This window comes from Aotus nancymaae, unplaced genomic scaffold, assembly GCF_030222135.1.
Source record: "Aotus nancymaae isolate 86718 unplaced genomic scaffold, 86718_ANA_hifiasm-v0.15.2.pri h1tg000016l, whole genome shotgun sequence".
NCBI classification, from domain to species: Eukaryota; Metazoa; Chordata; class Mammalia; order Primates; family Aotidae; genus Aotus; species Aotus nancymaae.
This window is the reverse complement of record NW_026988428.1, coordinates 9,179,285-9,199,692: the sequence shown is the minus strand read 5'-3', so window position 1 is coordinate 9,199,692 and position 20,408 is coordinate 9,179,285. Positions and strand designations below refer to the sequence as shown.

The 20,408-nt window shown below is 34.7% G+C and overlaps 1 long non-coding RNA gene across 5 annotated transcripts in view; it reads right to left on the bottom strand.

Moving 5' to 3' along the window:
- Nucleotides 1-20,408, bottom strand: part of LOC105728784 (uncharacterized) — a 71,923-nt gene that overhangs the window by 44,415 nt on the left and 7,100 nt on the right. For all 5 annotated transcript variants that reach the window (XR_001110125.2, XR_001110124.2, XR_010342910.1 and 2 more), the window contains exon 2: nt 12,443-12,520. This is a non-coding gene — a long non-coding RNA (uncharacterized LOC105728784). The remainder of the gene's footprint in view (nt 1-12,442; nt 12,521-20,408) is intronic.

The window sequence follows — 20,408 nt, the reverse complement described above, 5'->3', positions numbered from 1 at the left end:
TACTGTTAAAAAATAATTGGAAAGGAGGAAAAGATAAAAATTAGGAAAAATATTTACACTAGGCATCCACAGGGAAAAGGTGAGATGTCCGGATTCTTGAGCCAAAATACAATAATATAAAGGAGTTATAATTTTTTAAATAAAATGAAAGGTTTAATTCTGAACTTTCAAACTATAAAGTCATATTGACACTTAAAGTTGAACATTTACATTTCAATCAGTTTTTAAATATCTTTGATATGAAGGAAAGCATTATATTTTAAAAATGAGTGTGCTTACTGGATTATTTTGTTCTCACACTGCTAGGAAGAAATTCCTGAGACTGGGTAATTGATAAAGGAAAGAGGTTTAATTGACTCATAGTTTCACAGGTTTGGGTAGGCCTCAGGAAACTTACAATCATGGTGGAAGGAGTAGAGAATACATCCTTCTTTGTATGGTAGCAGCAAGGAGAAGTGTGGAACAAAGCGGGAAAAGCCCCTTATAAAAGCATCAGATCTCGTGATAACTCACTCACTATCACAAGGACAGCGTGGGGGTAACGGCCCCAATCATTCAATTATCTCCCACCTGGTCTCTCTCATGACACTGAGGTCATGGGAATTACAATTCAAGGTGAGATTTGCGTGGGTCACAGCCAAACCATATAAAACTGGAGTTAAATTTTTAAAAAAACAGGTAATATGTTAGGTAATCACTATGTCCCAGAATAAAAATCAGTAGAATAAGTGGTTTTGACAACCTCAAATTACAGAATTAACTTCAACGCCAATCTGGCAGATTGTATGAAAATTGATAATAATAATAATAAAGCCAGTGATTTAAATAAAACTAGTTGAGTTGGTTTACATATTTATTACATATTCCAGGCAAAATAACATGTGAGATGAAATACCTGACAACTTTAACACATTACATTCCACCTATATAAAATTTTCATTTTAACCTGTAAGGTCTTGTTGGGTCTCACCTGTCTATGCTATTTCATTCTCAACACAGAGCAATATCACCTTTTCTTTCATAACTCCAGCCACGATTACCTTTGCTTAATACCCTGTGTGCACTATGCTCTTTCTGCTCTTCAGAGACTTCCAGCACTCTCTGCCATGTTCCTTCTCCCATGTGTTGCCTTACTAACTCCAACTTAATCTTCCACATCTTATCTCAAGATTATATCTTCACTGAATTCATCCTTAACTCTCTAAACTTGGCTGGAGTCTCCTCTCACAGTATTTCATATATTGATTTCTGGTATTCATTGTATAGTTATTAGTGTATATCTCTCCTACAAAATAATACATTCCTTGAGAGTAGAGACCATGTATATCCTTCTCATTCATTGTACCCCAATATCTATGAAAGTACTTGCCCATAATAGGCAATCTATCCATATTTATTAAATGACAGACTAAATATTTATCATCTAAATGGTAGAGACCTCCATACAATCTTCAATTCACAAGTAATTTTGTTTATGTATTACCAATAGAGTATCCAAATGCTAAATATCATTATGTAAAATTTATTTTGTTGGCCATGGGTTGAACTAGTTATACAAAATCAATAGTAGAAGGGAAATGATAGGATTTATGTTCTAGAGAACATTTTAGCTCAATTTGTAGAGCACAGAAGGACACATTGCTCCATTCTCTGTTCATATTCATTCCCATCTTCATTACCCTGTGGTGCGTGATTATTCCTATATATAAGCTGAGGACAAAGTTGTTCAAGTAACTGTTTCAGCTTGTGGTCTGCATGTGCGACATGTGATTCATAAATTAAATAATAAATAAATAAATAAATCCCCTATATAAAACCCTTACAGTGATTTCTCACAGCAATTTGTACTTTCATCTGTATGAAACTAAGAAATTCCCAGAGCAGTCAGCACATAAGAACTAATCAATACCTGGCTTCTTTCCCAATATCTGCTCCTGAATTTTATTACACTGTGGAGCCGTTGTGATCAGAGGAAAATAAGATGCCCTATTTATAGGTGGGCTCCCGTTTTCAGATCCCACCAGCCCTGTTGGTATATGATTGCTTTCAGAGAAAAGAGTCATGATACAGTACCGGTACCATGCCTAAATGTGATTAGTCATTAAAATTTCAGAAGGGAGAAAGTCTTTCTAAAACAATGAAGTTTTGTAAAATGTCATACATAAAGCAAAACTGAGAAATATTTCAACTGAGTCCAGTCACTTATGGTTTGAAAATAAGCAGGAAGGCAGCACAGTGAAGTAGGATGTACTTAGAATCACAGGATCTAATTGAATCCCTGTGTTCGCTTTCTAATAACTGCATGACTTCAAGTATGTTTTTAACCTCTTGAGCTGTACTTCCTTCAGGTGTTAAATTGTGAGTGTAGAAAATACCTCTCTGGGTTCTACTTTTTCTTTTTAAAATGCAGTCATCTCTCAGTATCCCAGGTGGACTGATTCCAAAACCTCCCTCTGATAACAAAATCCACGAATCCTCAAGTCCCTGATACAAAATGGGATAGGATTTGCATATAAACTACACACATCCTCCTGTATAATTTGAATTATTTCTAGATTACTTATAATACATAACAGAATGTAACTGTCATGCAAATAGTTGTTATACTGTATTTTTCATTTGTATTATTTTTTATCGGATTTTTTTCCTAAATTTTTCAATCCACAATTGTTTGAATCTGGGATGTGGAATCTGTGGATACTGGATACTGAGGGCCAACTGTACTAAATGGTACCTTCCACTTGTTGAATCCTAGGTAGTCCTAGGTACATTTACTTGTTTCCATTTATACTTTCTGTAAAGTGTTATCAACATTTCCAGTTTACAGTGAGGCTCGCAGAGGTCAAAGTCTCATAGGAGTAATTGTCAGAGTTCATGATATTGAATGATATCTTTAGGGATCCTCTATCAAAGCTGAGATCCCACAGCTGCTGCCACAGCTGTTGAAGCTATGGATCAAATCCCAGCAACTCTGGACCAATAAATGGTTCTCAGTGGTCTCTGACCTTGAACAACAATATTGTTAGCTTTAATTTATGCACCATTATGATTACCAGACGGAGCTCCTTCGTGATTTTGTAATCACCATTTCCAAACTTAGTTTCTCCAAACAAAAGGTAAATCAGGCAGGGATACTCTCTAAATATGGATGTTATGATAGTTGTCATTGTTGCCCTTCTACATGTATGTCGTCATGTTAGATATGTTACAGAATTGAATTTTAAGAAGAACTTTACATAAAAGAATTGTAAAACCTTGGGATCTTGAGAGGCCAAGCTCAACATATTTAAAAGTGCTTAGGGTTTGAACAAGCCCTTTCCTCAACGTCAGCTCACCTGCATATTCCCTCTGTGTATCCCAGCAGAGACAATGCACATGACAGTAGCACGGAGTGGGAGAACTATATGTTAAATTCCCTCTGTGAGAAAGTAAAATGTTATTCTAAAAGTCTGAACCCCAAAGTTTTTACATAGAACATCTTAGTGCACACATGACACGTGACTAATATTTTTAGATTTAAAACAGTTTAGCAGGGAAAGTCCTGGCCTGGTTGTTAGAACACCTGGTTGTAAATTCCAGTTTTACCACCTATGGGCTGTGTAATGTTTTCCATTGTCACAAAACATCAGCCTGCTTCCTCACTGTGAAACAGCCATAACAGTGTCTTTCTAGCCACTTTCCAGAGTGTATTAAAGTCTAAGTGAATGAGACAGTGTGACAAGAATATGATTCCCATATTTTGTTTGATTTTATATAGTAAACTCTTCTTATTATAGTCAGTGTCTTCCAAAATGTGTTTTACGGAACACAAGTTTTGTAAGAAAAGCAATGGAAGTTATTTTTATAAGGAGTTTTGTGCTTAAATATGTTTTAAAAATTCTGAGTTAAACAGTTAACCCCTAACCTCAGGACTTTGCAGAGCCTCTAATGGGCTAAGGTAAATTTCCAGAAAGGGAAAATTCTATTCAACGCTTTCCTAAATTCATTTAACTTCATACCTTTTACCTTTAAGAACTGATATTTTCCAAAACATATGGGAAACTTAGCTCTTTGAAGAAATGGATAGGTCTAAATTAGATTCTCAGATAAAACCTTTCTATACATTAAAATAATGGCTCCATGCATGATTTTCTATGTGCCAAAAACTATATTAAATGCTTTAAATCTCATAACGTAGTTATAAACACGATATAAACAACTCAACAATCATTTGAATTGCATGCTTTATCCTCATTTTATGTGAAGAAAATAGAAAGGTCAAAAGGAGGTCCCTGTTTGATGAGTAACCTGACATCATCAAAGTACAATAAAAAATGGCAGAACCTCAAAAGAATATTGAGATACAGATTAACCTTTCAAGAATGTGTATGCAAGTCAATTTAACAACAGTTTCATACAGCATTTCAAGATTTTAGGGATTTTTTTTCACACATAAACCTATCTAATTTTATCACTCTCAAGCTAGTTTATTTTTATATTAAATATTTAAGGATATTGGTGTGATCCATAAAAAAGGAAAAATGAATATTATAAAATCTCTTGAAACATACCAAATGTATCTATCTGTGATTTTATCATAAAATCAAAAGTTTTAAACTCAGTTATTTTAAAAAGACACCAAATAGAGGCATTGAGTATAGAATTATTCCATTATTAAGACTGATCTACTGCCAAACAGCTTTGATCAGCAGTGTTTGTATCTTTTAACTAAAAAAAAACTCTCTTTAAATAATAATTTACAAAGAGATCAATATGTTAAATGAAAAGAGACACATCCTGTCTGTGAGAAGCAAGAGAAGAAAGCTGGAAAAGCTATCTTCTCTGACTATCCCTTTTACCAACTTCTCTAGCCCCTGAAGTCTGATGAAAGACCCCAGAGTCCTCTATGAGCCTATGAACCATTAATCCAGATAACGTTTCAGACAAAAACTGGGGAAAGGTGATTTTTCTCTGTTACTTAAGTTGCCACATAATACTAAGCACACACATAAGGGCATGAAAAAAGCATTTTAAAGCTGGAAAAAATCTTGATAATCATGAAGTCCAATGTCCATCAATTTTATGAATGATAAAATAGTCCCAGAGAATTGCACTGATTTAGCCAGGATCACACAGCTAATTAGGGGCAGAGTCAGAAATGAAATGTCAGTCTCCTGACACAGTCTGGTGCTCTCCTTAGCACACTACATGGACCTGCATAAATCATTTGGAGGTAGAATAGTTTTCCAAAATGCTTTATCAGGAGAAAATGTATAAAATATATTAAGAATATATCAGACCATTCCTTCAATTTGAGGCATAACGGTAACGTCTCCAGTGAACAACATAGTAATCAATGCATCTCTGTGCATCCTGAAGTCTCCTTCTGGTGCTATGACATTTCTCTGCACAGTCAATGCATGTCTGTGCATCCTGAAGTCTCCTTCTGGTGCTATGACATTTCTCTGCACAGAAAAGCATGGAGAGGGGATCTACGTATCACCACCTTCACTTCTACCATAGTGAAGAAGCCACTTACCCAGCTGAATTCTTTTGTCGTTAGTCTTTCTTACCATCCAGAACGCATGATGAATAACTGCCCCAGAGATGGTCCTTCCGCATTTCTGAAAGTTTACATTGCATATAATCGAAGCACTTCAAAAATCGAGAATCATAGCAATTTAATATTCTCAGTTTATTTCAGAATAGTCCAAGTAATTAGAAAACGATTCTGAAAATAATGACATTTTTCATAAGAACATTTTCCTTTCCATATCTTGTATTTTAAGGTATTTAATATGAACATGCTCATGTACATTCTTGTCATCTCTTCTATTCTTATTCCACTTTTTTTTTCTGAAGAAAGATGATCCCTTTGGAGAAATCAATAAAGATCTGCTACTTAAGTGAGGATAAAATTTGCTTCTTTAAGAGTATCACATGAACTCAGATTCCAGAAAGATGATATAGTGACAATTTTTTGATCGTCCCTTTGGCTCTGAACAAACAGCAACGATCGGTAAAATATAAAAAAGATGTGCTTTGCCTCAAAGACAAGATAAACTGCTTCACGACAAGAAATGAAACAATGTGCAAAAGTGGTACTGTGGAATGGTCAAAGCTCATATCCAGAAGCAAACAGTGGAAGCCAAGAGTTTGACCCCTGCCAGAATAAGAAAATTAAAAGTACTCTTTGTGGTATTTGGGAGCTGGCGCCTGCCTTTCTCAATGAAGCCAGAGTCCTCACTTAATAAAAAGAGCCTGAGAAAGACTCTTCCATTGCAGGGGCTGTGGCACATGGTGGGATCCAGATCTGCAGGGGCACATGGTGAAAGGGAGGCCTATGGGGCAAGAGGACACAGGCAGCTTTGAGCTGAACCAACCCAAACCCTCACTGGGTGGCTTCATTTGGGTTTTCCCTCATACCTTCAGGATAAAATATCACAATTAGAAGAATGGCTTTTAACTGAGCCCCTGAAAGGAAGCCCTTGCTAGAGAAGGACGGATGAGGGTAGAAGAGCAAAGAGAAAGAGGAAAAAAAGAAGATAAAAATAAAACAAAAACACACTCCCCTCTACACACTGTAAATGAGTCTGTTAAACTGAAGGCAGAAACACGTATTTTCAAAGCTTTCAATAAAACTTTCAATGAAACTCCATTTATAAAGACACACATGGGTTGGATTTGTCTCACAGGCCATAGTTGCCCAACCTCTGACTTAGAATATTATGAAAACTCAAGGAAGTAAAGGCTAAAGTCCTGAGTGGAGCTTTGAGCATTTCGATCTTAATATCTTGTCTTTGTTTACAAAATACCTGAAAATGTTTCACAAAATTATCATTTAAAAAATTTTTAAATGCATGATGAAGATTGTGGTAAAGTAAGCTAACCCTCCTCAGGGGTTAGAACTGGGAGCACATATCCGGAGATAGGTGACCAGCACCTGCTAATCCTAACTGAGCTTCATTTTAAATGATCACACAATACAAGGAAGAAAAGTCTTGAGTCTGTTCATGGTGGGAAAGTCAGAGAGAGACTCTCACATAAAATGAATACTGTCAAAAGACACTGCCCTTGTATAAATTGTGACTCATTAAAAAAAAAAATTCCCACAAAAAGGATTAGGGAGAAAATTGTTCCATCTGGACTTTAGCTCCTGGTGGAGGAGAAATACCAAGTGTTCTGAAGCTAATTGTAATACTTTTTTTTTTTTGTATTATGAATTCACACTATTTAAAGATTATGAAAAATCTCAAGTAGAGCATTGGATTTAGGTTGCTGCTGCCAGGTTGGTAATGTCCTTTACCCCCTGTTCTTTGAAAAGGGACAGAAAAACAATAAACAAAAACCTTTCTGAATAATGCATTTTAAATACAGGCCTTAAAGAAGGCCTGGAAATAAAGTTTTAATATATATGACATCACAATTTTTTAAAATTACAAAATACGCCCCCCAAAAATACAATGAGGGAGAGTAAGCAGAAAAATAGCTTAAGAATGAGGCCTGCAAAGACTTCATATATTGAAATTATCAGAGAGATAATATCCTTAATATGATTAAATAAAAGAAGAAATTAAAAGCATAGGTAAGGAGCAATAATCAATAAAAAATAATCACACATATTTGGAAAAGAACCAATGGACAGATACAGATGTAGACATGTAGTTCTATCTATCCATGCCTGTCAACATAGCTAACTATGAAGCTGTTTCCATTTCAACTTATTGCAGATTACAAAAGCTATGGCTGAGAAGCTGGGAAGCTTTGCAGAGCTGCTAGTAGACACATGGACCTGGAGAGGCAAAAACTGGCATTCAGAGACCTGCAGGTATAGAGTCTCTCAGCTGGGAAACCTTAAAAGCTACACCTTAAAATAAGGGGTAACTGGAAGAAGACCAGTCCTCCCCCAAAATCCATTATGAACAAATTTTCATCGAAAAATTTTCCCAATCTGAATAAAGATAACATCCTGGGCCCTTTTATTATTTCATATTTTTTATTATAATGTCTCATATTTTATAAAAAAAATGGTTAGACAAATAAAAAGCTAGTCTCCAGCAAAAACTAAAAGAAAATAAAGTAATACGAAAAAGATATTCAGATATTAGCATAATCGAATCCAGATCCTTAAATAACCATAATTTATATACTAAAAGAATTAAATGACAAGATGGATAATTCTGGTGGAGAATTGGAAACTATCAAGGTGAATCAAGGGAAATTACAAAATTAAGTACTTGGTGGATGAGTCTATTGGTAGTACAATCACAGCTGAACAGAAAATTAGTAAAACTGGAAGATACCCAAAATAAAATACTGAGAGATAAGATGGAAAATACAGGACAAAGTATTATGCACCAATGGGCTGTGGCGAATTGAAAATGACTAAATGAGCTAGGCACAGAAAATCTCACAGCCTATTCTTGAACATAAGAGTAATTCACATAAATACTTAAAACAGTATTTACTTAAATTATAAAATTACAAAGCTGAAAAAAAAAACCTTTTAAGTTTTACCTTATTAGTAAAAGTCTAATGAAAAGAGAGTAATATATACTCAATTCAGGATAGAGGTTATCACTGAGAGGTAAGAGTGATGAACTGATGGTGGGCCACACAGGAAGCTACAGCAACATTGTTAACCTATATGGTGGGTACAAAAATCTCAGTTATATTATCTTTATATAACAAACAGGTTACTTAGATTTTCTGTTACATATGAAATGCACTATACTAAATAAATGCATCCACAAAATTAACAGTAGAAACAGGAGTTTACTCTAGATAAAATTAAACATCATAAAGTTTAAAATAAAAATTATTGGTATATACAAACAAATTAATAAAAACATAATGAAATTCAAGCTAGCAGAAATGAAACAAGAACATGTGGCCATGTCAAAGAATTAGAACTCTTGAAAATTTTTAAAAATACTGTAATTAGAATATTCAGGAAAATTCAGATTAGACACAAAGAGTTAACTGGTTAATTGAAGGATAGTCAAAGGCACTCACTTAGAATCCAGTGCAGAGACAAAGGAATAAAACTATGAAAGAACAAATAAGAGTCATCGAGGATAGACTGAGAACCTTTAGTATTTCTTTTTTATGAAAATGAAAAATACAGTAAATGACAAAAATGAAATACATTGATCAAACTTTAGAAACAGTAAATAGTGAAGATGCTACAAATAAGAAGCCAATAAAGAGTTGATCACTATTGTGCCAGCAGTCACACTGGCAATAGATGTCAAAAGGCAATGAATTAATTTCTTCAAAATTTCTTCTTCAGAAGAAAATAATTATCCACTTAAAACTTAGGTTTAGAGGTGAGTTCTCAACCAAAGCATATTTAGACACACACACACACACACACACACAAAACAAACTACATAAATCCTACAAAATAACTAATTAAAGATGAACTTCTGCATGAGAGAAAATAAATGCAGAAATAAGATGTAAGATATAAGAAATAACAGGGAATATAGAATTTATTAAAAATATTTTGGTAGATTCAATTATTAAATAAATAATTGTTTTTTCATATAGTATGTTTAAACAAGAGTAAAACCAACATTGTAAGCAAGGTAATTTAATATTTAATGGATTAAATTTTTTATTGTTATAAAGAAGATTGAAACATTAAGTATGGTACAATTTATTAGACAGAATTAATCTGAAGGATAACCACAAAAGAATAGAAATATAATGTACACTTTACACATATGATATGTATATAAATAATCTTAGAAATGATAGACACAAAATTAATGATTGTCTTTGCCTGTATATAGAGAGAGGTGGAGGGATAGTATCAAGAAGGGGTAAACATGTACTTATACTGTATCTGCGATGTTTATTTTCAGAATATCTAAAATAAATATGTCATAATCCCGTATTAAAGAAAAGTATGTAGAGAAAGTGTGCATCCATTATTTTCTTTTGTCTGTTAAATTGAAGTATTTTAAATTATGAAATGTCACTTAAAAATGTGACATAAAGAAATAGCAAGAAAGGCCGGGCGCGGTGGCTCAGGTCTGTAATCCCAGCACTTTGGGAGCCAAGGCAGGTGAATCACCTGAGGTCAGGAGCTCGAGACCAGCCTGGCCAATATGGTGAAACCTCATGTTTACAAAAAATACAAAAATTAGCCCAGCATGGTGGCGGATGACTGTAATCCCAGCTACTTGGGAGGCTGAGGCAGGAGAAACACTTGAAACTGGGAGGAAGAGGTTGCAGTGGGCAGAGGCCTCACCATTGCACTCCAGCCTGGGCTACAAGAGTAAAACTCCATTTAAAAAAAGAAAGAGCCAGGCGCGGTGGCTCACGCCTGTAATCCCAGCACTTTGGGAGACCGAGGCGGGTGGATCACGAGGTCAAGAGATCGAGACCATCCTGGTCAACATGGTGAAACCCTGTCTCTACTAAAAATACAAAAAATTAGCTGGGCATGGTGGCGCGTGCCTGTAATCCCAGCTACTCAGGAGGCTGAGGCAGGAGAATTGCCTGAATGCAGGAGGCGGAGGTTGCAACCATTGCACTCCAGCCTGGGTAACAAGAGCAAAACTCCGTCTCAAAAAACGAAAGAAAGAAAGAAAGAAAGAAAGAAAGAAAGAAAGAAAGAAAGAAAGAAAGAAAGAAAGAAAGAAAGAAAGAAAGAAAGAAAGAAAGAAAGAAAGAAAGAAAGAAAGAAAGAAAGAAAGAAAGAAAGAAAGAAAGAAAGAAAGAAAGAAAGAAAGAAAGAAAGAAAGAAAGAAAGAAAGAAAGAAGCAAGAAAAATGAGAAAATGTGGAATACAGTTATTACATGGGCTAAATTGTTTCCTCTCCAAATATTGAATCCAAACTCCCGTAATCTCAGAATTCCATCTTATTTGGAATAGGGCTACTGACGAAGAAATAAATTGAATTCACATGGGATCATACCGAATAGGGTGAACTCTTAATCTAATATGACTGGTGCACATATAACATCATATTTGTACTCCATAAATACATGCAATTATTATTTGTGAATTAAAAATAAAAGAAAAATGTAAGAATATGACAAATATCCTTATTGAAGGGGAAAATTTGGACACACACACAAGGAGGACGTCATATGAACATGAATGCAGATATCAGGATGATGCCTATAAGTCACAGAATGCCAAAGATCGCCAGCAAACCACAAAAAGCTAAGAAGGAGGCATGAAATAGATTCTCCCTCACAACCCTCAGACAGAACAAATCCTGCCAATACCTTAATATTGAACTTCTATTATTCAGAACTATGAGACAATGAATTTCTGTTGTTCAAGCTACCTAGCTTGTGGTACTTTGTTCCAGCATCCTTGGGAAACTAATACAATGACCCTGTCAAGGCTCAATTATGTGCAACCGTATTAAATTGTCATTTTTAAAAATTAAAAAAAAAGATCAAGTAATGGCAATTTCCTAAGATTTACGTATGCATGGAGCTGTATACTGGCAATTTTTATGGCTTCTTACATACAAAAGAAGTTTTGCCATTTGGAGAGAAAGAAATAAGCAAACTTTAAATCACACCACTGCAGTTCTGCATACATAAAGGCATGTTGGAAATGCAAAAGTCTCCTGTTATTTCATTATATAGTTTTTTTCCAGTATGTGGCCTGTCCAGCATCACAGAAATGCATCTATAACTCTGCATTGTTATATACAACAGACTTATTTCTGAGTCACTTTTGCCTTCACCAACCCTATACAGATAAACGATTTTTTTTAAAATTTTATTTTCTCTCTGCCCTCATGATTGATCATAAATCATTGGTTTGCCTTCTCGCCCACTGAATCTGAAATTCTCTGTTTCTTTTTTAAAATCTGAAAGTGTCTTTACTTATAAATATCTAGTAGACTGTATTATTTAACTATTTAGAATTTTGAAGTATACAAAATGAGATCATGTCATACATTGAATGGTAGATATACAATTAGCAAAGAATAAAGCCCTCAAATAACAGCTGCCACCGAAGAATTCCTATGAGAGGGTAGAATTGGTAATACCAGATCAATTTTAACTTTTGAAGATAAAATGAAAAGAGTTTATATAGATCATATTGTTACAGCTCAAGACATGGCATTTCTCCCAGTAGGGAGGCGATAACAATTCGTAATAACATTCAAGTTAACCAGCAGCAAATGAAACTCAGCTTTGAATAAATAAATAAATAAATTGGGGAATCCATTCATCAACATTTATTATTACCTGATAAAAATGAGAAACATCTAGGCCATTTTTCTAAGATTTGCTGAAATGCTTCTTAAAAAAAAAAAAAAAAAAAAAGTGACAGATTCCTTAAAATCTATTTCAAAGGCTAACAAAATTTACCATTAAAGATACGTTTTTGGTCTCATCTAATTCCTTTGAGCTTCAATTTAAACTTCTTTTTCTGTCTGTTCTTTCTCATATTTTAATTGGTGTTAACGAAGGATATTCTTACCATGGATTTCCAAGGGATCAAATTTCCACTCAAGAAACCTTGGAGGCCTGAATGTGAAAGGAGAACTCCAGAGTGACTCTGAAAATGGCAAGATTGTGTATTTTTATGAGATTATAAGGAAAAACAGAGAACAAGCCATCATAAATCTCTAGTAGGAGAATCAAAACATTTCTCATGAATATGTATTAATTTTTTTTCAAGTCTTTTTCTCCATGGTATCTTAGCAAAGGAAACCATTTAAAATTTTGCTTATGAATGAAATTTGAAAAATGTTCAGCTTCAAAGTACAATCTACAAAGTGTATGTTTTAAAGGTTCTTTGAACACAGAAGTTATTGAGATTCTACAACTGGCCAGAGAAAGAAATAGCTTCATGAGGTCTTCAGCACTCTTTTTAAATTTTTGTATGTCTCATAATTTACTTCCCAAATATAGTTGGAACGTGGCCAAACACTGAAGTCTCCAGAGATTAAGAACTTCATTTTAAAGAACAATAATTATAATTCTTGATCACAAAACAGGCAAAATTAAGGTTTCTAGAAAGAATTTCTATTATCCAGGGATTGGAATTTCTGAATAAGAAATGTTTCTGAAATTTTAGCCTATGGAGTAGTAGACATAGTTTTCCTTAGAGAAGCCTCCCCCAAAGTGATACTCTTATTACCTCATAAAAAACTAAGTCTCATATACAGAATTGCTATTTTGCATATTTATTATGTCCAAAATATTTATACATGCATTTTAATCTGATCCTTTTAATAGCTCTGGGAAGCAGCCATTTTCTTATTCGCTTATAGAATATTAAATTGTAAAATTTTAGAAATTAAGTAACTTGACCATAGTCACAAAGACAATGAGTAACCGAATCAGGACTCAAATCTGTATGAATTTGTCTCATTTCCATTCTATGAGAGCAAGCATACTTGGATTGAATGAGGTCGCTAGAAATATAGACTCCTATAATATTATATAAACATATTTAAATATAATTAGCCTGTGAGAAAGAATGTATTAGTCTTGTCCCTTGAAATCTTTATTATTAAGGGTCTCTGTTTTCAATAAACGAGAGTATTTTCACTGTCAATATTCCAAAACTTTAATTTAATTCTCATTATACTAATTTACATAGTAATTTTATTCTAGTTTCTACTTTGCTTAATTTGACAAGAAAATTCTAGTTGTAGTAAAATTTACATTAGAACTCATCTAGGAACACAGCTCATCATGTTGATAGCCCCAGGCATCAACTGATATGCTAAAGAACAGGTTTAAACAAATATTAAATATAGAAACTTAGAATATGGATCATACTGAAAGATGGTAAGAGGATTTGTTCACTTATTGATAGGAAAAATCAGTTGTGTTAGTGAAATTAAATATTAGGAAGGAAAACAAAGTGTTATTGAAATGAGAGAGTTCCCTGATCCCACTCAAAGGACATGCAACAGAGGTGTGATTCGCCTGTTGGTTGCTGCTCATACTCAAACCCATGACAGGAGAGAGACCATGCAGGTGGGCAGGTGCAAGAGGTGGGGCAAGTGCTTTGGGCTCTGACCCTGTGGTAGTATCTAGGGGTGGGTGCCTGCAGCCCAAGCGTTATGATGCTGTTTCAACTTTACTGTCCACAGACAGCCTAAGTGTTAACCAGCTCAATGAATCCTCTGCCTTTTTGCAAGGACAGAGGGCCAGCGTGATAACTTTCTGTATTCTGAGCTCTTGCCCAGAGTCCTGGAAGAACTGGGTCACACATGGGCTTGAAGGATGAATGTGGAGTTTTATTGAGTGGTGGAGGTGACTCTCAGCTCGATGGATAAGGAGCTGGAAAGGTGATAGAATGAGAAGATGATCTTCCCCTGGAGTTTGGCCATCCAGTGGCCGAAATCCTCTCTAACCACCCACAACCAAACTCCTCTCAGTGTTCAGATGTTCCTTCTCTTCTCTTTCTCAACTGTGCCATTCTGCCACTTATCAGCTTGTCTTCTTGTCTCCTCATGTCTTTGCTTCTGGAGTCTGGAGTTCAGAGTTTATATGGGTAGAGAATAGGGGGCATGGTGGGCTAAAAGGCAACTTTTTGGTGAAAAAAACATGGATACCTGTCCCCATTTAGGGCCGAGGGTCTCCAGGCTTGAGGGTGAGGCCTTTGCTGGGGAACTGCCCTATTCTACCCAGTATTTCCCTGTCTCTTGTCCGTATCATTATAGTGCCTTGAATAAATAGCTCCTTAAAAAATTATGCTTACAAGCGTATGTGTGTATGGGTGTGAGTTGTATGAGTACGTGTGTATGTGTATAATGGTAACAGTCAACGCTGGTGAGGGAATAGCACAATGAACACTCTAAATAATGTCAATGAGAACATAAATTGTTTCAGTATCAGTGAGAATATAAGACGCTTCACTACCTACACAAGACATTTAATAACATTTGTCAGTAATTTAAAAATATTTAAATCCTTTATCCATACAATTTCTAGAAATATTTCAGAATATAAATAATAAAAGATGTGCACAGCAGATTATTGACCCAAGTATTATTTTACATAGCAAAAAGTTGAAAACAATTTTATGTCCCACAATAGGGTAATGATTAAAAATTATGCTAAATTTGTTTCATAGATAATTACATATCAAGTTTGAATGATATTTTCACAAACTGTTTGATAGTATGATGAAGAGTAGACTATAAAGTTATCTACAGTAGGAGCTCATTTATATGTGTACATATACTAATAGAGAAAATAGAAAATGGAATAAAATGTTAATAGTGATCACCTGCAATAAAGTGTATTTTCTTTTTGTTCTTGTCTACTTTTATTCAAAAAACTTATAATGATTATGTGTTATATATATATTTTTATATATATATATTTTATTGTGTTTTAGGTTTTGGGGTACATGTGAAGAACATGCAAGATTGTTGCATAGGTACATACTTGGCAATGTGGTTTGCTGCCTTCCTCTCCATCACCTACATCGGGCATTTCTCCCCATGCTATCCCTCCCCAACTCCCCACACCCTGCTGTCCCTCCCCTAGGTCCCCCCCACAGACACCAGTGTGTGATGCTCCCCTCCCTGTGTCCATGTGTTCTCATTGTTCAACACCCGCCTATGAGTGAGAACATTAATATGAAACCAAAAATATACAAAGTGATTGAATCTGTCTCTATTCAAGCATATTAACTAGTTCAGAATCCTTTCCACTGTACTCAACACATTCTATGTTCCCTGTTCAGAACATAAGGATTGTTTGAGGAAAGCATACGTTGGCTTTCAGATAAATCCTTGAAATTCGGTTTATCCCAAAAGTTATATACCAGGTTGATTATGTTTCCAAAATGATCTTACACATTTTAAAAATTATGCATTTACTTTTAAAATATAATTTTGCATATGCAGCTTTATGAATAAGAAAAATTAAGTCTCTATTTCTGCTGTAATACTCTTTTAATAGAACAAAATAAAGCAAAACATGACATATCTCAACCAACGAAGACTTTCATTAACTTCTTTTCAAGAGGTCTTAGAAAAGGAAAGCTGTAAAAAGGTTGCTTTCCATTGATAGAATTTTGGACATTTATATAAAAATGAATGTTGGTTTTGACATTAAAATGTTAATGTAATTAAAATCTAAAATGCTTAATGTATATAAAAATAAACTTTTTAAGGTTCTGAGGCATTTTTCCGTCTTATACTTTAATATACTTTTTAAAAGAGTTAGATTTCAAATAATGTTTATTTGAGAACTTTAAAGTTGAGAATAATTGTAATTAACCTTGTCCATCAAAATATTTTGGAAATGATTTGGGACCAGAAAATCCAAATGGATTGTCCTTATCTAACCCACTCCTTTAGAAATGATTAACTGAAGACTTATTAGTGAGAAATACAAGAATGTAATGTCAGGGTCTTGCCCTCCATCTAGTATTCTTTCCCATCTCCCACATTGTGTCCATCTACACAATAAATACTAAGAAAAATGCTAGTTACAGTTACTCAGTATTTGGAAGTAAATGCTCTAAAACTTCAAAAGCCCAAGGTTTTTCTTTGTTTCTTTAACATTGTCCCCCACCCCTTGACCAAAAGAGAGGAGGTGACAAACAAATTTCATAATGCATGTTCATTACAGAGACATTCTATAAACCCAAATTGAGTAAAATATACATTATTTCATTTCGGGATTTGAGTTTAATACAAAACTCAGAAAGGGTCAAGTTTTTTTTTTTTTTTTTTAACTCTTTATTCATTCTTACTGCATACTAAAATAATAGAGATTAAAATGGTTACATTTGCAGAATATGCTCCTCAGTGGAGCAGGTTAAATTTATATCTCAAGACCAGTAAAATGTAAAATTGTTCTTGTCCATATAGGAAACTATAACATCTTTACAGTATTTTTAAGGAACTCAAGGGAAGATATAAATCAAGGCGACCATCTCAATGAAAGACCTAGGAATTACTTGGTGGTTGTGACTTTTCCATTATACTTAGTAAGACTTCTATTACGCTTAGACCAGTCAGTGGTTGTCATGCCAATGCAAATATTAGCTTATCTCCGTGGCTATATCCACCTATTTGATCAAGTAACAATGGCTTATCTAACTCCAGATATAAAGCTTTCAGAAAGAGGAACATAATATATTACTCACTTGTTTTTCTGTTAAACTCTCAAAGAGTAAATGGAAAATTAGCTTTGCATTTTTGTTTGGAGAAGACTATTTAGGGGAGAGTTATTTGAGCTCTTAGCAAAGGAAGTGCCATTTGCCTCTCTTCTTTTCCTTTTTCTAATTTTTCCATGAGATGAGGTTAATTGTAGGAAGCTGGAAATAACAACACAAAACTTCATAGATTCCTGATTTTTAGAAGTGTTTTAAGCATTAGAAGTTTTTCTCAAAGAAAACCTTAAGCAGAGCTCCAATACATAACAAAGGTAAGTGTCAAGCTTTTAGCTATAAAGTGAATTTAGAGAGCTCAGAGTAGGGAAATTCAATCCCTCACCTCTCTCTTGCGTTATCAACTTTACAGAATCCCAGTGCTCTATAGAACACAGCTTTGAAAGCATGGTTGTGAATGATACAAAAGCACAGAAGAATAAGTGAAAGAGTTAGTCTACACAGTGTCATTACTTTGCTAGGTTAATCGAGATTATGTATCATAGGAAAACGTCTGCAGAAAGTCTGATGCATAGAGATAGAAATTTGAGCTCAAATAAACACTTTTTACTAAACCTAGAACTGAAAACGAATTAACAAGAAGCATTTTTTCTTTTTTTTGAGATGGAGTCTTACTCTGTTGCCCAGGCTGGAGTGCAGTGGCACAATCTCGGCTCACTGCAACCTCTACCTCCCAGGTTTAAGCAATTCTTCTGCCTCAGCCTCCCAAGTAGCTGGGACTACAAGCATGTGCCACCACGCCCAGCTAACTTTTTGTATTTTTGTTAGCCAGGATGGTCTCTATTTCCTGACCTCATGATCTACCCATCTAGCCCTTCCAAAGTGCTGGGATTTACAGGCATGAGTCACCGTGCCCCACCAACAAGAAACATTTTTAATAAATAATATGTATCAAGGTTGGATTAAGTTTTAAAAGAAAAAATAATGGGAATAGAAATTACTAGTTACTTTAAAAGTTACTCAATAATTTTGTTCTAGTAATCAAAGACTTCCATGTGTTTTATAAAATTAACTATGTGCTTGAAAATTTGGACATTTGTGTGTCTGGAAGTAATTAGATGGAGAAAAACAAGGCTGAAAGTCTTAATATCTGCAAGTAACTTGGGTCAGTAAACTAATAAAAGGCCAACTTATAAAACCAAAAATATATGTGTTAATGAAGAAACAATGTTAGTATTCATTTTAAACAATTGATGAAATTATGAAGCTCTTCATCATTAAGAAGAGAAAATCATGCCCATCAATGATAGACTGGATAAAGAAAATGTGGCACATATACACCATGGAATACTATGCAGCCATAAAAAAAGACAAGTTCATGTCCTTTGCAGGGAGAAGCTGGAAGTCATCATTCTCAGCAAGCTAACACAGAAACAAAACCAAAATCTGTGTGTTCTTACTCATAAGTGGGAGTTGAACAATGAGAACACATGAACACAGGGAGGGGAACATCACACACCGTAGCCTGTCGGGGGTTAGGGGGCTAGGGGAGGGACAGCATTAGGAGAAATACCTAATATAGACGACAGGGTAATAGATGCAGCAAACCACCATAGCACATGTATACCTACATAACAAACCTGCATGATCTGCACATGTACCCTAGAACATAAAACATAATAATTTTTTTAAAGAAAAGAAGAGAAAGTCTTCTCCAGATTAGAAATGAATTATAATAACGGGATTTAACATACTCAGTAGATTTAACCAGTGTATTAGCCCATATAGTTAGGTCTTAAGAAGACCTTTGTTTTTTTCCTCCAAAAAAATGGTGGAAAAGAAGCTGTGACCTTCAGTATTTATTCTTTGTTTTTCTAAGTTCTTCTAAACTTACTCTGGTGAGCAGGACACATGACCATTTAGCTAGAGATTGTTTTCCTGTCCTTTCTTATAGTCAGTGACTATATTTAGGCCAGTAGGGCATGGCAACAATATGCACAACTTCTAGATTATTTTCTTAAAGACAAGGCTACTAGCCTAATACATTTTTGTTTCTCCTACTCTTGGCCAAGAGTAGGAGATTTGCAGCTGTAGAAGATGATCTTGGACCCAAAGATGGAAGCCACATGTTGAAGATGATATAATCTGCTGATCAATCAGGGTTCTTGGAGACCACACACTTATCACAAGAGAGAAATATTTTATTTAATTAAAGATCCTATATTTTGAAGCTTCTTTGTGATAAATATTTAGCCTAAGTCTCAGCTAATGAAAAACTTGGTACCAAAATGGTGCACTGCCATAGAAAACGTGGCATTTTCTTAGTAGTTGAGTTGTAGACTGTAAAGACGTAAACATCACAGGCTGGAAAGCTAATGACCTTTCTTAGGTCATGGCAATATATTTAGTAAAACTGTTTTCTGTAATGAAATGAAGATATACCTCTGAATTCTCTTGCTCTAAGAAAGACTATTAGGCAAAGGCAAAATATTTGTCTATGTTATCTGCCCCTTGATGCTTTTAGCCAAATACAACAAGAGAGAAAATCTTGTGTAAGTATTGCCAATGTGCAAGTAGAAGTAGAAATAAATTGACCTTGCAAAGGGAATCAGTCTCTGCCAGAGGTCTAGACTTAAACAAAAGTGGTACATCTTATGAAAGGAAAATCCCCTGCTTGTAAGTCCTAACTAGCAAAAGATAACAGAAGATAAGACTATTTATTGCTAAGAGACATTCTCAAAAGTCTCTCACGTGTACTTTTCAGCCAGGCAATAGAAGCTCCACTCAGCTACAAAGATAAGGTAAAATTGTTTTAACTTCTCAGTAGCCTAGTCTCAGAGAGATGATTCTAGTACAGAAGCAAAAAATAAGAGTGAAGAAATGGGAGAGATCGTTAAGTATGGTAAGTTTCACATAGAGCAGATTAGAAAGCAAATAGAAGACTCACGAAGTTTTCGAGAGAATTAATACTGCTTTCAGAAAACACAGAGAGAAAGAGAGAGAGAAAAGTCTGGCCTACAAGCAATACATTTAGGTTCCCAAATGCATTTTATCAAAAAGCAGCATGGAAAAATTATACAGTCCCTAAACAGAGCATAATCCCAAGAACTCAGTTCAAGTTTGGCCACAAAGTATAGCATGTCAAGGAAAATTTTCAGAGGGCTTCAAAAATCATCGGGGACAATGACCAAGAAAGCCATCCAAGGGAGCAAAGTCTGGGGTGAATTAAGCAAAGACTGGGATATTTCTGAGTTTTTACATGTCAATATGTAACTGCTATGGACCACTTATTGCTCTGTATTTTCTATTTTTATCTCTACGAATGCATAATTCCCTACTCCATTGTATATTAAATGAT